Consider the following 20784-nt stretch of genomic DNA (forward strand, 5'->3'; position numbering starts at 1 on the left):
ACTCTCGCCATTTCCTGAATCACCCGATTCTTTCTCTCTACCACTCCATTTTGTTGTGAAGTTTTGGGAGCTGAAAATTCCCTTTTGATTCCATTCTTTTCACAGAAAGACTCGAATCTTGCATTCTCAAATTCCCTCACATGATCACTTCTTATTTTGGCAATAGGGACCCCTCTCTCGTTTTGTAGTTTCTTGTACAAAATTTCCAACCTCTCACATGCTTCTGATTTTTCTCTAAGAAATTCAACCCAAGTGTATCTTGAGTAATCATCCACAATGACCATAATGTATCTCTTTCCTCCTAGACTTTCAGTTCTGGTAGGCTCCATTAGATCAACATGAAGTAACTCCAAACACCGAGAAGTAGCAATCACATTCATCTTGTGATGACTTGCCTTTGTTTGCTTTCCCATTTGACATGCACCACAAATAGTCTTCTTCACCTTTCCAAACTTAGGAAGTCCCTCAACTGCTTCAAGTTTGGACACTTTAGCTACTTGTTTGAAATTCGCATGCCCAAATCTGTGATGCCAAAGTTCCAACATGTCAACACGAGCACTTCTACACGAAATGGGTGTCGTGGGAACTACTCCATAGCAGTTGTCTGTAGTCCGATTTCCCTCCAATACCTGAATCCCTTCTTCATTGATGATCAAGCATCCCTTCTTAGAGAATTGTACCAGGAAATCATCATCACAAATTTGAGTGATGCTCAGAAGATTTGCCTTCAGCCCTTTTATGTATAACACATCTTTCAACAGAGGTAATCCAGGTATCTCGATAGTCCCTTTGCCTAGGACTTGAGCATGACTTCCATCACTAAAAGTCACATAGTCACCAACCTTTTCTTTGAGTGTCTTAAACAGTGACTTATCCCCTGTCATATGACGAGAACAACCACTGTTAAGATACCACAAGCATGAATTAAATACCTTCAATGAGGTATGCACAAATAAGCTCACATGAGACAAACATTCTTGACCTCCAAACAAAAACTTTTCATCAGTTTTCATGCTTCTGTTAGATTGACCTTTCATTTTTAGACTCTCAATCATCTCACACAACATTCTATTCTTTCTTTTGTATTTCTTAATCAACGATTTAGATTCAGATATGCTACTGTGTAAGATGTGATTCTGATTTTCAAAATATTCCAGCATGTGAACAAACATCCTAGCATGTTTCTTAGTTTTTAACAACTCTACAAGTTCATTGTTAAGACACCCTTCAAACATACGCATAGAGTCATTTTCACAAACACTTAAACTACAATTCAGCATGGTATTTTCCATAACAGCTATCACAACACAGGGGTCTAAGATCGCACTTAGGTAATAAAACCACAACAAGTGCACCCACTCTGATACCAATTGTAAGTTCAAAAAGTGTAAAAACACCCTTGAACGTTTAGACCCCCAATTTACAAATTAACCAATTCAAGTTTTATGTCAAACATCTAGTGTGCGGAAAATGAACAAAAGTTATAATATAGAATTGGAAAAACTATCTAAGCCAAATTAAAATCACAACCTACAGTAGATAATAAAAGGCAAAGATAAAAGGGAAGGAAGATGCAAACATAAAGACAACATGTGATGTGTTATCGAAGAGGAAACCGAAGCCCTCGGCGTAAAACCTCTCCACTGCCCTCCAAGCGGTAAACAATCCACCAGAAAATGTAGTTGGGATACATGGACAACAATAGACCCTCCAAGCCTAATCTACCCAGTGCACCTAAGCCCTCCAAGCTTCTTGCTCCAATGAGGTTGCGTCAAACCTTTTTCTTTTCTAACTTCCCGGATTCCGCTACTAGACCATAGCATCAACCAATGTAGATTGGTTCCTTCCTAACTGCTTCCCAGAACACCAAACAACCCTCTCACAGTAATGAATATGGTGAGAACAAGGTTTTGGTAAAATGTCTCTCAAGGATTTGACAATGGAGAGGAAGAGAGTTGAGGAATTTGAAGAGACTAGATTGTAGGTGAATCAATCTTGTTTTACTCTAGGGTTTCTCTCTCAAAATTCTCTCTGGAAGCTCTCTTTCATTTGTGGGTATAAGGGGTATTTATACTGAGGTGAGAGGAGAATGTGAAACGTCAGGTTTTTCAAAACAGGGCTGGCTCGCGGCTTGGCCTTGCGACTTGACTCAGTCGCGAGATCCAGTCGCGAGATAACCGTATGGCCAGTTGTCCTGTTTTGTCCTGTAGTGCTCCAGCTAGCATGACTGTTCACCTTCTGGCATGCTTGGCACGTGTGCTGCATCTGGCGGCTTGCAGCCGCAAGTCACCCGTGAGATCAAGCCGCGAGTCTCTGTTTTCTTGCACACTCTTGAGCAATCAACACTCTATCTCACTCACTACCCTTACAAAAAAACCCACTTAAATACAGGATTACTAAATGCTGAAATACAAACAAATTTGGCACGGAATAAAGCCAACAAGATGGTTGATTAAATTCAACCTTACAATCTTTACTTGTGTGGCCCATCTCACTCTAGACTAGAGCTGGTCAAGTAAGAAAGAGGGTTTTTCTCAGTTTCTCTCAGAGTATTTTTGTTTCAACATTATAATTACGGGTTCGTTTAGATACCGTTTATTTTGCTGAAAACTGAAAATAATAAAAAAGTTACTGTTCATTGGCCTAAATGTACTGTTCATGTCCCATGAATAGTGCAAGAGGCGTTGGATTAAAAAAAAAAAAAAATGCTGAAACACCAAACGCGTGAGTTTTCACCCGGATCCAAACGCAACCTACATGTTGTGGTGACTGACTTTTATCGCAAGTTTCAAAATGGTCTCAAAAACCTACGGGTATATACAGTGCTGGGTTGGGCTTTTCTGGGCTAGTTTGGGCCTAAATAGTTTTTTAATTGTTTTATTTATTATTTTTTTTTTTTGGGTTCCAATTTAAAGCCAACATTAAAATTACTTATTTTTACCCATTAATAATAATGGGTAACAACCTACAATTTAAAATTTGTTGTAAAAATATTATAAATATAGTATTTACTAAAGAGTTAAGAATTTAGAAGTTCGGAGGAAAAAAAATCTTATTTTTCATGAGTATAAACTTTATTTATATATAGACATATGCATAGGCAATCGTAGATAAGAATTTTTTAATTTTATTTATTAGTGAAATGGAGCATTTTATATTACATATATTAAATTTAAAATAAAAATTAGATATAATACACATCATACCTACACTTGTAGGTGCAATTTCTACACCTCCACCGCAATTGGGGAGAAGTTATACCCTGCATCGGGAATATGCTTCTCCTCTCTTACAATTGGTGGGTCTCATCCCTTAGTAGGACCCACCAGCTATGAGAGAGAGAGAGAACATATACCTAGTGTAGGGTATATTTTTCCGTAGTTGGGAGTGCACTAACCACATTGTGGTTGGTTCTAGAACTATTCTAGTTAGTTAAGGTGTGATGGTGTGGTTAGAGTGGCTTTACTAATTTAGTCCTTAAATGCATATCAAAAATGTCATTTGGGCTTTGTAAAAATTTTTAAGTTCAAGTCATCACATTATTAGTCTGGCCATAGGCTGGGACATTACTATCTTTTATACATACATACATACATACATACATACATATATATATATATATATATATATATATATATAATCAGCTATAAATGAGCTAGGGATTTCAAAACGTGAAATCTCCTAAATTTGTTTGTTATGCATGTAGCATATCATCCTTTACCGAAGCTGATGTCTTTTTCTAAAATAAAATGCCATCAAGGCTTCAAGTTAGCATTATTTCTGTAGTGCTTGATTTTAGTGTTTTTATTTGACAAATCATACTTTTTCATCTATTACTTGTTGGCAAATTTTTTTTAAAGGTTAAGAACTAAATTAAAACATTTAAAAGATTAGGCACCATTTTTAAAGATGAGATACACATTAAGGCCAAAATATCTAATAAAATTAAAAGTAACCCTAATATATTGTTCTTTTTTTTTTTTTTTTTTTTTTTTTCTAAAAATAACTTGTTTGTTTATTTAGACCCCTTAAAACAGATTGTTTAACCTAATATATTAGCCAAGTGATTACTTAAGTTAATTATGAGATCTAGGTTAAACAAGAATAGATCATATCATGCACAACACCGGAAAATAAAAAACACAACGATATGATGACCTAAGAAAACTAATGAAACCAATAGTTTCAAGGTAAAAATAACCTGGAGATATTTGACCTAACTATTCTCAAGGTAAAACAAATCCAATATAGAGAATTGAAATTTTTACAATCAGATTTAATCCTAAAATCTATTGCTACCTCCAGTAGTGACTTATTGACATGACCACGTGTAAGCTTCGAATCCACGGACTCCTTCTATCTTGGATATGTGCCACACAAGCACCCACACTTGTGACTTTGAGATCCCACTCAAAGGTTTCAGATCACGGTTTGTTGATCTTTGCGGCAACTAAATTCCACCAGTAGTTGATTGTAAATCTTGTTTCAGTAGATGCTTGTAGAGTTAGAAGGTACAAAACCCTTCATATCTCACAAGAGTAACTCATAAGTCTTCTAAGAGTCTTCAAAACGTAGCTAGGGTTTTCCTTTTATACATAGGACTGTTTAAAATTCTGTAAAAATTCTTTTTTTACAATTTTCGATCGACCAATCTTGACCATTCGATTGGTCAAGCTTCACAGAAAGTTAATCATTTTTCCTACAGCTTGTACATTCTTGAGTCTTGACCTGTACTTTGAGTAATGTCTAACACCTATCCTAGACAAATTTTTGTTCTCAGTTTGCCAACACATACAAATTGAAATTCTAAACATTTAATTCTAAATCTTTAGAACCTAACAATTTCTCCCTTTGACAACCAGTGACAAAACACACATATAAATTAATTGTTCAACTCAAGAATTAGCCCAACTTACACATTGTTGCCCAAATACAATTCCATCACAATCCACTAACTATTAGTTGCTAGAATAGACAGCAAATGAGAAAGAATTAACTTGTAAATTCCTAAAACTCTCAAAACAAACCATAAATGCATGTGTGGAAATTATAGTATAAATCCAAAATTTAAAAACTGAACTTGAATTCACAAAAACATAAGGGATAGACAGAATATCAAATGAATAAACATCAAATAAATTTTCATAGTCAATAAACCAACAATATTTATGAAACAAGAACAATAAAAGAGAACATACATCCAAAAGGAGAAAAAGGTTTTGTATTAGGATTTTGGAAGGACCATGGAGCATTCACGTCCAAAAAATGCAAAAAATGCAACCCAAAAAAAAAAAAAAATCAATTTTAGACCACCAAATTAAAATGTTACTTTATCTACTTTACAAGTTTGCATACGCACTTCTAAAAATATCCTACATCGATCTCATTACACTCTGAAACATTTACTTACCTACAACAATCAAGTTACGAATTAATTAATATCTTGAAACATTTACACACAATAATGTTTCCAAAGGCCTGGGCTGAAATGGGAAGAGACGAATTGGAAAGCAAGTATTGATGGAATGATGAAAAAAAACAAACAAACAAATAGATAAAGGTAAGACAGGAAAATTATTAGTTACTCCCGTAGTACCATAAATTGTACTCCCCCCTCTCACATAAATGGTGGGTCCCACCATTAATTTAATTAGTAGGATCCACCATTCATGTGAGAAGAGGGAGTACACATTTATAATATTCCAGTAGTACACAATAATTTTCCGGTAAGACATGGGCTCAATGCAATATTTTGAATTAGGGCCGGGAGGGTTGTTTACAAAGTGTTTTGATTATGTTTCTAGGAAGAGAATTTAGTGTTTAGGAAGAAAATTTAGTGTTTCGGTTCTTTAATTTAATTCAGTTTCATTGCAATTTTCTTGTTACATTACTTTCATTATTACACATAACATCTGTTTATAGGGATTTAGATCCTCTAAATTTCCTAGGATACTCCATCGGTAGATTTCTTTAAATCTTAACCATTCTTTTATAATATAAGGGTCTAGATTCTGCCATGTCAGTATTTCACTAACAATACTCTGAATTGTTTTGTTTGCAACATTATTTTATTATTTTAAGAGTATTGTTAGTGGAATACTTATATGACAAAATCTATATTTTTAAATCATAAAAAAGTGGTTAGAATTTAAAGAAATCTACTAGTGGAGTATCTTAGGAAATCTAGAGGGTTTGAACGTATTGAGTTGGCTAGAGTACTACACAACTTTGATGGAAATTGCTTCTGGAATGACAACCGACCGTGAGGTGTCTACATGAATGTTAACTTCAACTTCATTTGCTGCTATCTCTTTGACAGCTAGTTTTCTATTGCTTCTTTCTTTGACACCTAGATAGGAAGCCACTTGTGAATTACAGATTCTATTTATTTCAACAAATTGTGTGTGACAGATTTTGCCGCTGTTATATTATCCCTAGGATATTGTTCCACAAATATAGGCACTTACACAATATAGGCACTTCCACATTATTAGTGATGCTTATTTATAAATTTCATTGGCTTCAATTTTTATGATTCAGTTTAGTTACTAAACTACTTAATCAATGTTGTCTTTGAACATAATAGTATGATAGGACTTCTTATGAGAGATTCATAGAGTAACATGTATATGTATACGACAATGAGAAACATATAGGTACCAAAACAATTGGTTAATGAGACTGGGGAAGCCCTGAACAAAGGGAACATATGCATTGCAAAGACAAGCCCTCCTGCCGTGTTTGATGCATACTTAAAACAGTTTGAAAAGGACTTCACAATGTTTCTCAAGTGTCGAGCAGAGGAGTTGGTCCCAGGTGGTCGTATGGTCCTCACAACTTTGGGAAGCATTAAAAGCGATGATCCTCTGAGCATTTGGGAAGTTGTTGGACTAAAACTCAATGACATGGTATTGGAGGTGAGGAAGTGTCTAAATTCATGAGAGAGATATGAGCTAAAAATATTTATAATTAGCTAGAAAAACACAGAAAGATATTACTATAAAAATTTTACAAACTAATATAACAAATAACTGTGATTGTAATTTGTACCACACCATATAGATAAATAATCTTCTCTTTTCATAATAAAAATTAGGGTATTAACTTAAATTTTAAAGCTTAAAGTTTTGAGCATGTTTCATTTAAACCTTAAAGTTTTAAAGTGAAATATCTAAACAATTTAAAGTTTCTAAAAATATTTCATTTAAACCTTACAATTTCAGATAGTTTTATATAAATTTTAGAGTTTTTGGGTAAAGTTTCTCTAAAATTTAAAGTTTGAAATAAATTTCATTTAAATAAGTAATCTAATTTTGTAATATGTAACGGGTTTAAAAAATGTGATTGAATATTTAAATCTAACTTTTTTAGAAATTTTGAGTTTTAAATAAAATATTTTAAAAGTTTAAGGTTTAAATGAAACACACCTAAAAGTGCTAAAACTTTAAGTTTTTTAGTAGAAATTAATTTATCCTAAAAATTAAGTGATGTTAGAAATATTACACAAATTGCTATATAGTATTACAAATTGTCCTGCTAATTTTAAAATATATAGAGATTGATGTAAAAATTGTAGCACACTTGAAATCCAATAAATATATATATATATATATATATATATATATACACGCAAACACCAATGTGATATACAGAAAATAGAGATAAATATGAGCCAATTATAAGCTATGTCTATGAGGTGAAAAAGTATTTTGTATCAAATAATATCACATCATCTATATCAAAATTCAATAAACGAGAGACATATATTCAAAAATAATTACCCACTAACACATGTCTTTCATTTGTTAGTGTGGTAATTATTTTTTTGTTAGCGTGTTTTACACTTATTAGATTTTGATACCGCTAAAGTGCTAACATGGTATCATTTGATACCAGATACCTTCTCCTATGAGACCCACTTGTCTATCTGTCTTTGACCTCCATTTGCTTATGTTGAACCAAGATGGTGTTTGTTTACTCCATTTTCTTAACTTAAGTTGAAGAGTTACAACAAAATTTCACAACCGACAAGTTATTATTTATAAATAAATAATTGATAAAAGTGATAAGTTGAGATAAATACTTATAAAAATTTGTCAACTCATATGTTGTAAAACTTATTCTATCTAATGTTATATTACTTATTTGTTTATGAGCTAGTTATCTGGTAGAGTAGTATTTATTACACACAAGTTATTTTAATTACATAGTTTTACACACACAAAAAAATAACAATTTTAGTTGTTTTTTTATGTATGTAAAATTATGTGAAATAACATATGTGCAACAAATTTAATCCTATTGGGTATGTCTTTCTTGAGATCCTACTCTCCCATACCATTTTATTTTACTATATTTTTCAGTTAAAAAAAAAAAAAATATATATATATATATATATATAAGGCTTAATGTCTGTCTTAAACAAGGTTTTCAGACCCGGACCGTTCATTGAACCGTAAAAGGGAGAGGTTCAATGGTTTTGAGGTCGAACCGAGGTCGAACCGGGGTCGAACCGTGATGACGTCATAATTAATTTAATAATTATTTTAAATATATATAAAAACATTAAATTAATAAATAAATAAATAAATTAACTAGAATAGTCTAATTCATTTAGAAAATGAAAATGTTGTTCACATTCCCCTATATTTCAGTTGTGTTGTGCAATCCAAATGAACATTGTTATAATTTTGTCAAGCCTACATTTACAAATTACAAGTATGTGAGAAAATAAATTAAGAAAAGAGAGAAATCATTATTCTTAAAAAATGCAATCCTCAAACAGCACTTAAAAATATAAGTGGGAGTTCAGAGTTTCAATAGGCTGCAGTTTGCCAACAGTGTAAACAATGCTTAACTTAAAGTTTAAAATATTATTAAAAAAAAAACTTTTAATAATAAAAACCTACATCCACAAGTATACAAACTTTTATTTAGAAAACTTAAAGCCACTTCCAAGTATCTGTGCAGAGTCTTTTAGTTAATGATTGTTGAAACTTTCACTAAATAGTAAAGCAGCATTTATAGCATAAATTTTGCAACTAATATTTCCATAATTAACTACACCAAGAAAAATTCTCACAATACCTTTTGAAACAGAAAAACAACTCCAAAACTAACCATAAGAACCCTCATGAAACACCCTTAAAAAGCCCAAAAAAACCAACCAAATCCCTCTGTAAATCCCAACCAGTCCCAAGAAATTTCACAACCAAAATCCCAGCAAAACCCACTGAATATATCACCAAAAACAGCCCCCATGAACCCAGAAAAATTCACAACCAAAATCCTAGCAAAACCCACTGAATATATCACCAAAAACAGCCCCCATGAACCCAGAAAAATTCACAACAATCACCAAAAACAGCCCCCACGAACCCAGAAAAATTCACAACCAAAATCCCAGCAAAACCCACTAAATATATCACCAAAAACAGCCCCCATGAACCCAGAACTTTCACAACCAATCACCCAAAACAGCCCCCATGAACCTAGAATTTTCACAATCAATCACCCAAAACAGCCCCCATGAACCCAGAATTTTCACAACAATCACCAAAAACAGCCCCCATAAACCCAGAAAAATTCACAACCAAAATCCCAGCAAAACCCACTGAATATATCACCAAAAACAGCCCCTATGAACCCAGAATTTTCACAACCAATCACCCAAAATGAACCTAGAAAAATTCAATTAAAACCTCATTGCAAACATAACATAGGACACGAAATTCTTAGCCAAACACCATAGGAAATCAACCAAGAAAAATTCTCATAATACAACTACACATTGTGTACAACCTTGTTTCTCATAATAATGTTTTCCAAGTTATAGTACACAAACATAATACAAAATATAAAATACATAGAAATTATCTCTAAAATGTTACAGTACACAAACAGAATACATAGAAATGTTTTCCAACCTTCTTACAAAAAGACATAGAAATTATCTCTAAAATACAAAATATAACTTCAAAGTTCAAACATAATTATCATAAATCATAAATCATCAATGTCCAAATCATCATGCTCATCATCATTCCCTGGAAATCCAGGAGGAGGGCCAATAGGTTGTCCAAATGTTCCCAAATCAATTCCTTCAACCTCACTGCTATCATCTACAGATTCTATACACAAGGTTGAACAAAATAAAAAGAAAAATCATAATAATGTTTACACAAGCTTAAAAAAATAAAAGAAAAATCAATATAGGTTATTATATTTTTTTACATATAAACTAACCTTCAATATTAGAAGAAGGCCCTACACTTGCTGGATATGCACCCTCTTCATAAATTGCATTCTCCAACTCTTCATAATTAAGATATGGGTCTTCCTCTTCCACAAATACCCAAAAATCAGTTTTGTCGATACTTGCATAATCAATGGGGTCAAAATTAAACTTTTTGTTGTAAAGCCTGCATCATAAAATGTCATGCTCATTATTGGAATTTGAACATAATTAGTAACTAACAATTACATTATATGAATGACTTTTTAAAAATTAATATAATGACAAGATATAGCATTTAGTTACCTATGTTTCAATCGCAAGTTATGATGAACAAACACAAGATCATTGAGCCTTTGATGCTCCAATCTATTTCTCCTCTTAGAGTGTATTTGATCAAATAAACTCCAACAACGCTCACATCCAGAAGAAGCGGAAGTTTGGCTAAGGATTCTAATTGCCAATTTTTGCAAGTTTGGAGCATCAGCACCCCACAACTTCCACCATTCATCTAATTTTCATAACACAACATAATCTAATATTAATTAACATAAACATATAGTCCAAGACTAGATTCTCAACATATAGTATTAAAGTAATTAGATTCCCAACTACATTACTTGAATGCACACTATATCGTTAAATAAACATATGGTATTAAAGTAAACTAATTGCTTCTCACCTGGATGAGTGGTTGTGCTTGTTGACAATGCAAGATCTCTATCAAAGCTCCCAATACGGTCTCGAAAATATTGGGTTTCCTTAATTACCTTCTCTTTGTCACCATCATATTTTGTCCCAATATAGTCCAAAACAGCCATATGTACTGCTGGTTTCCGGCAAAAATTCTCGTCATCATATTGAAAAGCGGGATTTAACCAATATGCAGCAGCATGAAGATCTTTACGCAAATGTTTGTCCCAACGGTTTTTTATAATTGAGGTGTATGGCTTGTACAAGTGCTTCTTCATTCGGAAGATCTTCTTGATTCCCAACCGTGCTCTATGCATGCCCTCATACACATATCCTATTGTAGGCATTTGATCAGAATCAACAATCCGTAACAAACGAATGAGCGGCGATGAAATCTTGACAAGAACATTAATATCATCCCAAAAAGAATTATCTAAAATGATAGAAACTACTTCTTTTGCCTTTGACTCTCTTGCCAATCTATTGTCCATAAAGAACTTGCTAGTCACTAAGGCTTGCAAGTCATGCTTATGCACATGAAGACTTTCAAATGAAAGAAAAGTAGTAGCAAATCTTGTTGCTCCTACACGTACAATATCTGTCCAACCAGGTCTCTTCCTCAACCAAGCAATCAAAGCTACATGATTATAAATAAAAACTGTAACTTTGGATGCACGTTTTTTAAGTCTCTCCACATGAGGCATGTCTCTCATATCCTGCAACACAAGATTCAGGCAATGTGCTGCGCAAGGAGACCAACTAATGGTTTTATACTTTTCACACAACAATTTACCAGCAGATACATAATTGGAAGCATTGTCGGTAACCATGTGAACTATGTTTTTTGGACCAACCCATGTAACTACTTCATCAAATAGTTTATATAAGTTTCTAGTACTCTTCACAATATCTGAGGCATCAACTGATTTTATAAATACCATTCCCCTAGGACAATAAACAAGGAAATTAATCAATGACCTATGTCTAGTATCTGTCCAACCATTAGCCATAAGTGTACATCCAACTTCTGCCCAATGCCTACATTGTGACTCAACCAACAACTGAACTTCTTTCTTTTGATCCCTCAACAAAGGGACCCATACAGCATGATAAGATGGACCTTTGTAGCCAGGACCAGCAGCAGCTACGGCATCAATCATCTTTTGGTAGTACACTGAATTGACTACATTAAAAGGTATGCAATTGTCATACAAAAACCTTGCAATAGCCATATCAGCTTGCCTCACCCTTTCTTTACTTTGGAACACACTTTTAAGACCAGGTTAAGCTCCTGGAGTAGTTCTTGGAGCAAAATAATTATCCACCGGATTTGTACCCTTTCTTTTACCTAAAACAAGTTTTTTAGGCAACCCACTACTATACACCTCTTGAACATCTTCATCTTCTTGTATATCACTATTTGTGGAAGGCACACTAAACATTTCTTCTTGACGCTGTTTTTCAGCTTTTTTCTTCAACTCAAACTCCTTCACATATTCCAACATTTGGTATCTCACATCATGAGAAACCTTTTTACATGATCCAATATCACCTTTTATCCCCGCAAGGTTTTTTTTTCATCCTATTAATACCCCCACCTTTATATGTTTGCCTATAATACATACATGTGAAAGTATTTCATCCCTTCTCATCCGCCCCAAGGCTAAAATGTTCCCAAGCCGGATCAACCTTTTCCCTTACTCTAGAGCTAGACTCCATTACATTGGAATCAACTTCATGTGATGGAGTAGACCCGGTCTTTGTTTCCATTTTAATCTAAAAGACTAAACAACCAATCAAACACGCATAGACCCATCAATTTTTGAAATACAAATAGTCAAAGAATCACAACTTCATACACAAATTCAAATTAACAAACTAATATACACAAAGTCATAGAGCCAAAGAATCACAAATTGATCTATAGGTGCTGATATAGAGAGAATCATAAACTTCAAGCACCTAAAAAATATTAATGTTATTTTGTAGGGCCTAAAATATTGTAAAAGGTAAAACCACTGCCTTCAAGCAGCAGATAACACATAGGATGCTATGCCATTATTCTACAGCTACAACATCACAAACTATGACAGCAAAATGGGGATAGGAAAGGAATGCCACTATGGAAATATAGAGAGGTTCCAGAATGCTGAGGTAGTTCTGTTCAGTATGAAATTGGCTATATATGCATAATTGATCAATCAAGTGAATCATATACACCAGCAAAAAAATAAAAATAAATATATTACAGCCACTCATCATGGAAGCCAATCATCCAAATCTGAAAACAGAGATTTATATATATTTATATTACAGCCAATCATCGTGGAAGCCAATCATCCAATTGCTAGTAGTGTATTCACTTACATCAATGATTATATTAAATTTTCAGTAGGTAATTTAAATAACTATGCATATGACGTGTTTGAACTTTGATTGCTTAAATTTTCAGAATGACACCTTATTGCAAATTAGCACTTGGGTCATCTCAAGTCCATTCATACACGATATGGTCAAGTTTGTTGTTCAAAATAAACCATATCTTCCAAATCAACAATGCTTTCAGCAAAAGAAAAAATAAACAATCATCATCCACAATCATCCACATTTTCAATTGACCTAAATCATCCATAATCAACTTGCAAAAATTAACAAAGAAAAAACAGATTAGGGGTAATAAAGTACCAAACGACGGCGACGACGACAAGGCACAGAGTGAGCTGCGACGGCAATGAGGGAGAGAGGCAGAGATGAGTGTGAGTGAGTGAGCTGCGATATGGGCTGACTATGATCTGGGCTGAGCTGCGACGGCGAGAGAGTGATTGAGACTTTGAGATAGAACAAAGGTGGAACGACGGCGATCTGGGCTGAGCCAGAACGGTGGTGGAACAAGGGTGGAACGGCGGTAGGATTTAGGGTGGAATGACGGCGATCTGGGCTGAGCCAAAAGAAGGGTGGAACGGCGGTAGGATTTATGGTGGAACGACGGCGACGAGGGATAGAGGCAGAGACGAGAGAGTGAATGAGAGAAGTGAGGGTTTCGTGTGATTGAGAGAGTGAGGGTTTTGGAGTGTTCTTGAGAGAGGGTTAAAAAAAAAAAAGGTTGAACGACGCCGTATAGGAGGGAAAAAAAAAAAAGGCTGGAACGACGTCGTTTTAAGGCAGAAGTAATGCAACCGTTCAAACCGTTTGAACTGCCCACGGTTCACAGAACCGTACGGTCGGACCGCGGTTCAAACAGGTTCATGCTTTTTTTGCATGGAACGGTTCCTTACCTTAAATGGACCGTGAAATTGAACGGTTCCCAGGTTTTCCGGTCGGACCGTACGGTCCGGTCCGGGTTTAACAACCTTGGTCTTAAAAGGCTCACCCACCTTATTAGCAAAGTAGGACAAGCCTACTGCCTACATACAAGAGATCCTTTAAATGGTTTTCTTTTTCTCTATACCAAGTATAAGTGAGATATTCTTGCTAATAATTCAAGTTATCAACATCTATTGGTACTTGGAATTATATATATAAGACAATCATACGCTAATTTTTAATTAATTTTAGGGTTTAATAGAAATAGAAAAATTAGACAACTTCAATTTACCGTGCTATGCACCTACGTTGGAGGAAGTAAAGAAGGTAATCAAGATTGAAGGTGATGGGAATATGTATGAAATTCCCAGACCTGTGAGTAACGAGTTCTTAGATCCACTAATCTTCTCAAGTATTACCAGTTTATCTTCAACAAGGTAACGGATAAAGTGGTATCTCATTTGTATATGCTTCAACTTTGAATGAAAAGTCGAATTTTTAGTAAGAAAAATTACACTCTGACTATTAATGTGTAGAATGCCCAACTCCTGCTTCTTATCCAATTCATCCAAGAAGCTATGTAACCAAATCATCTCCTTTCCAGCTTCAGTTGTTACAATATACTTAGCTTTTGTAGTAGACAAAGCAACAGTCTTTCGTAGATTTAAAGCCCAAAATATAGTTGTACCACTCAGAGTGAATACAAACCTAGTAGTACTCTTTCTACTATCAATATCACCTGCTAAATCAGCATCTACATAACCTTACAGTTTCAAACTTGCACTTGTGAAGCAAAGACATGTATCTGTTGAGTCTCTCAGATACCTCAGAATCCACTTGACTACCTCCCAATGTTGCTTTCCTGGCCTACTCATGTATCTTCTAACAACTCCCACTTCATGTGCAATGTCTGGCCTTGTACACACCATAGCATATATCAAGCTGCCAATAGTTGAGGCATAGGGCACCTTACTCATATGATACATTTCTTCTTTTGTCTTTGGTGACTGTTCTTTACTTAGTCTGAAATGACTACCCAAGGGTGTGCTCACTGGTTTAGTTTCATTCAAGTTGCACTTGCTGAGAATCTTCTTCAAATATTCTACTTGTGAAAGCTTCAACGTACCATTAGCCTTGTATTTAATGATTCTCATACCGAGGATTTGTTTTGTAGCTCCCAAATCCTTCATTACAAACTATTTTGACAATTGCTCATTCAGATTATTAATCTCCTCAATGCTAGACCCTGCAATGAGCATATCATCCACATACAACAGTAAAATGATATAAGAATTATCAAAGAACTTAACATAGCAACAGTGATCAACTTTACATTTCTTGAACCCAGTTCTATTCATAAAACTATCAAATTTCTTGTACCATTGTCTTGGAGCTTGTTTTAGGCCATACAAGCTCTTTCTTAGTTTGCAGACCAGACTCTCTTGTCCCTGAACAATAAACCCTTCTGGCCGACTCATGTAAATGTCTTCCTCCAAGTCACCATGAAGGAATGCTGTCTTCGTATCTAATTGCTCAAGATGTAGATCTTCTATAACCACCATTCCCAGTTGCAGTCTGATTGTTGACATCTTCACAATTGGAGAAAATATTTCTGAGTAGTCAATGCCTTCTTCTGCTGGAACCCTTTGACAACTAATTTGACCTTGTAGCGTTTGCTACTATCATGCTCATTCTTTATTCTTTATACCCACTTGTTGTTCAAAGCCTTCTTTCCTTTTGGCAATTCAGTCAATTCCCATGTCTGATTCCCCAACAAAGAATCCATCTCATCCTTCATGGCTAACTCCTACTTGTTTGAATTTTTATCTCGCAAGGCTTTATGATAACACTTTGGCTCACCACCATCAATCAATAAGAGATAATTTAAAGCGGGTGAATAACACTGTGGAGGTCTAATGATCCTGGAAGATTTATGAACTTCAGCTACAGGTGTACTTTGATCTATTTGTGAATTTACATTCTCCTTATCTTCTTCACCCCTTTTCTAGATAGTATTTTCAGTCAATTCATCTAAGTTGACAAACTCATATTTCTTTTGATCTATCTCTGTAACATTCGGTACTACAGTTGATCTGTCCTTATACATAACCTATTCATTAAATATTACATTTCTACTTCTGATGATTTTTCTGTTTTGTTCATCCCAAAACCAATAGCCAAATTTCTCAACACCATAGCCAATAAAAAAAACAACTTTTAGACTTTGCATCAAGTTTACTTTAAGCATCAGAATCAATATGAACATAAGAAATACAATCAAAAACTTTTAAATGGGAAAAATTTACCACTCCAAATCTCTTCAGGAATTCTAAACTCCATGGGAATTGATGGTCCTCGATTTATTAGGTAAGATGCAGTATTAACAGCATCAGCCCAAAAAGTTTTTGGTAATCCAGAATGTAACCTTATACTCCTAGCACGCTCATTGAGAGTTCTATTCATGCGCTTAGCCACTCCATTCTGCTATGATGTCCCAAGAATGGTCTTCTCCATCCTAATTTCATGTGCAACACAATATTCATTGAACCCTCCATCTATGTACTTGCTTCCATTGTCTGACCTCAGACATTTTACTTTCAAATTTATTTCTGTCTCAACTATGGCCTTCCACTTCTTAAAAGTATCAAATACATCAGATTTATTTTTCAAAAAATAAACTCATACCTTTCTGCTTGAGTCATCAATGAAAGTAATGTAGTACCTTTGTTAGATTCTAAAATTTAGTACAATTGGCAAATCATGAACACAAACTTGTCTAGATATAAATCTTAGAGTCTAGAGGTAATATTAGACAATGCTCAAGGTGATACAAGTCAAGATCCAAGAACAAGCAAACTGCATAAAAGAGAATTCAAAATTTTCCTAGTTTAATCAATCGAAGAATAGGCTCGATCGATCAAAATACGAATCTGCAGAATTTTCAGATCTACTTCTCCTAGTATATAAACGAAACCCTACGCACGTTTTTATAAGAGTTTTTTTAGAGAGATTAAAGTGCATCTTGTGTCTCTTTTGTATCTAGGGTTTTATACCCAAAAAGCTCTCTCGTGTCTTCTACCAATGTTATTCCTTGAAGAATCTCAATATCCGGTGTTGTAAAAGATGTTGCCTTCTCTAGTCAATAAAGGTGTTGATGATCTAAATCTTCAAGGGTGGTTTTGGAGTCATAAACAGGAGAGTTTGTATTTTTTTATCATAAGTGTGGGTACTTGTGTTGCAAATGCCTAATAGAGAAGGAGTCCGTAGATTCAGAGCTTGCACGTGGTCGTGTCAATAAGTTCTACGTACGGTAGCAATAGGATGTTAGTGGTCTAAGTCTTATTGTAAACTTCGATTCTCTATATTGGATTTGCTTTTTACCTTGAGGATAGCTAGGTTAAATTTTTATCAGGTTTTTTATCGGTTTGGTTTTCCTAAGTCATCATATCATTGTGTGATTTACTTTTCCGCTATGATATGATTGTTTTGTTTTAACCTAGATCTAAATAATAAACCTAAGTATTCACTTGGTTAATTAATTAGATTAAACAATCTAGTTTACAGAAGTCTAAAACCTAACAACCTTGAACCTCCAAGGGATGTAACTGGAGATGGCCCCTATAAATCAGTGTGTACTAACTCCAATTTTTCAACCTTCAGTGTCTTGCCAGTTTTCAAGAACCTCACCATTTTCTGATTTCCTAAGATGCAGCTTTCACATATGTCAAAATTAATAGACTTCAATTCTGGTAGTTTCCCTTTTGACAGTAGCATCTTCATTCCTTTCTCACTCATGTGACCGAATCTGCGGTGCCATAGACTTGCATCAATACTTGCTTCAGCAATTGCAATTGTGTCCCTTAGACTTAAAGTCATATACAGAGTATCAGTTTTCCTTCCATGAGCCAATACCATGGCTCCCCTTGTAAGCTTCCAGGCACCACCAATAAATAGTATTGCATGCCCTTCATCATCAAGTTGTCCTACAGAAATCAAATTCTTTCTTAGGTCAGGAATATGTCAAACTTTTTGCAAGACAGACCCATTGGGAAATATAATCTGGACGTCTCCCATACCCACAATATCCAAGGCTTCTCCATCAGCCAAATACACCTTACCAAAATCACCTTCAACATAGTTCTATATGATTTCTTGGTACGGAGTGGTATGAAACAAAGCTCCTGAGTCCAAAACCCAATAATCAAGTGGACTACCTACAACAAGAAGCAACGCATCTTGTACCTCATTTGTTACAGCATTGGCAGAATCATCATCATTCTTCTTCTTAGGGCTTTTGCAGTGCCTCTTAAAGTGGCTAGCTTTGCCACAGTTCCAACACTACACCTGTTGGCTAGATCTAGATTTACTTCTGTTCTGATTGGAATGGATTTTGATCTACCTTGATTTGAATTTTTGTCATTACCTCTACCTCTTGTCTCAAGGTTTAGGGCAGAATTAGACCCTGAGATTTCACCTACATCTCTTTTGCGAATCTCCTCAGTCAAAACTAGATCATGTATGTCATTATACTTCAACTTTTCTTTTCTAGTAGAATTGCTCACTGCCATTCTCATAGCCTCCCAACTGTTTGGCAACAAAGCCAAAACGATCAGTGCACGGATCTCATCATCAAAATCAATTTCTACATGAGATAGTTGATTTGTGATGGTATTAAATTCATTCAGATGTTGTGCTATTGATGCATTCTCTGCCATCTTCAAATTGAATAGTTTTTTCATCAGATGCATCTTGTTGTTTACTGACGGCGTTTCATACATAGCAGACAAAGCCTTCATCAAATTTGCCGTGGTCTTCTCCTTCATGACATTGTGTGCAACAGACCTTGACAGAGTTAATCTAATAACTCCCAGTACCTGTCTGTCAAGAAGAGTCCATTCATCATCTTTCATAGTTGCAGGTTTCTCCCCTAAAAGCGGCAAGTGCAACTTCTTCACATAGAGATAGTTCTCGATTTGCATCCTCCAGAATCCAAAGTCTGTGCCATCAAATTTTGTTATTCCAGATGTCTTTCCTGTTTCCTTTGCCATTGCTCCCACTCAAACTTAACCTTAGGCTCTAATACCAATTGATGGGAATATATACAAAATTCCCAGACCTGTGAGATGCCAAAATAGAGTAAAAATATACGCCAAAGAAAAATAATCACACACAAGACAGTATTTACGTGATTCAGCAATTTGCCTATGTCCATGAAGTTGCAAGTATTTCACTATTCTCATAATCCAAATCAAACACAATTAGGCTCTACAAAGCCCAAAAGAAGAATCTTTCACTTTGCATAAATTTGAAGTTTTGGAAATGGATTGGGACTCTAATATAAAGAAAGTAAACATTGGTCTCGATAAGCAAGGAAGGGCCACGATGATAGCCACCAGCATTAGGGCCGTGATGGAACCAATTTTGTCAAGCCAGTTTGGTGAAGAAGCCATGGACAACTTGTTTTAAAGGTTCAAAGCTGTTGTACTTGATCACATGGAGGCAGAGAAATGTGAGTACATCAACTTGGTCATCTCCACAACAAAAAAGGGCTGAGTTATAAGGTTAACGTGAAAGTGGAGCACATAATTAATACTGTCAATTTATGTGTCAGTCATAGACGTAAGTATAATTTAGTTCTTTCTCAAAAAAAAAGTATAATTTAGTTTGTGTGTGTGAGTGTCTTATTACTTATATTAATTTCCTGTGAAACTTATTTAGACTTTCGTGCAAGGTAGTCGATACCGTACCGGTATATATACTGGTATCGAAACACCAACGTTTCGTACCGGTTTAAATACTAGCTGTATCAGCCATACTGACCAATTTCGGGCAATACCGGCTGATAAAAAAAAAAAAAGCCTCTTTTTTTTTCTTTTTCTTTTTTAAAGTTTTGTAATTTTTGAATTTTTGTAAGGGCCAAATAATAACTTATTTGTATTAACTTATTAGTATTATTTGTTTTCTTAGTATGCAATAAACCATAAGCTTTCTATTATATAAATATATATATATATATATATATATATATATATTTTTTTTTTCTCTTTTAATTGATACTAAAGTCTAAAACCATCAATAATTTGTTTTAAATTGAGGTAATGTTTTATGGTAAACTTTTATATTTATTATAATACACACACACACACACACACACACACACACACACACACACATATATATATATATATATATATAAATATAAAAAATAACGGTAAACCCGAAATAGTATACCGGTATTGACCGGTACCGAAATATATCATTCCACTGGTCAAATCGGTATAACCTCCGGTACGAGATTGACTCCCTTGCTTTTGTGTGACATTTAGCCATATAAAGTTTTGTTTGTAATTAATAGTTACAACCTAGTTATCTATATTTTAGAAGTTGAGTTTTGATCGTAGGTTTTTTATTGGAAATTTTTAAATATTTAATGCAAGTATTGATTGGCCATGCTTTGTGTTTGTCAATAAATATCAACAGGTTTGTAACCCATGCAAGACTAACAAATTTGTTTTTGCCTTTAACAATTGAAGAAGAAAATCTTGAAATTGATA

At 34.5% G+C, this 20784-nt stretch overlaps 1 pseudogene; it reads left to right on the forward strand.

Moving 5' to 3' along the window:
• The first annotated feature begins 6231 nt into the window (after positions 1–6231).
• Positions 6232–19783, forward strand: LOC115966670 (annotated as a pseudogene).
• The last annotated feature ends 1001 nt before the right edge of the window (positions 19784–20784 follow it).

This window comes from Quercus lobata, chromosome 11, assembly GCF_001633185.2.
Source record: "Quercus lobata isolate SW786 chromosome 11, ValleyOak3.0 Primary Assembly, whole genome shotgun sequence".
In the NCBI taxonomy this organism is placed as follows: Eukaryota; Viridiplantae; Streptophyta; class Magnoliopsida; order Fagales; family Fagaceae; genus Quercus; species Quercus lobata.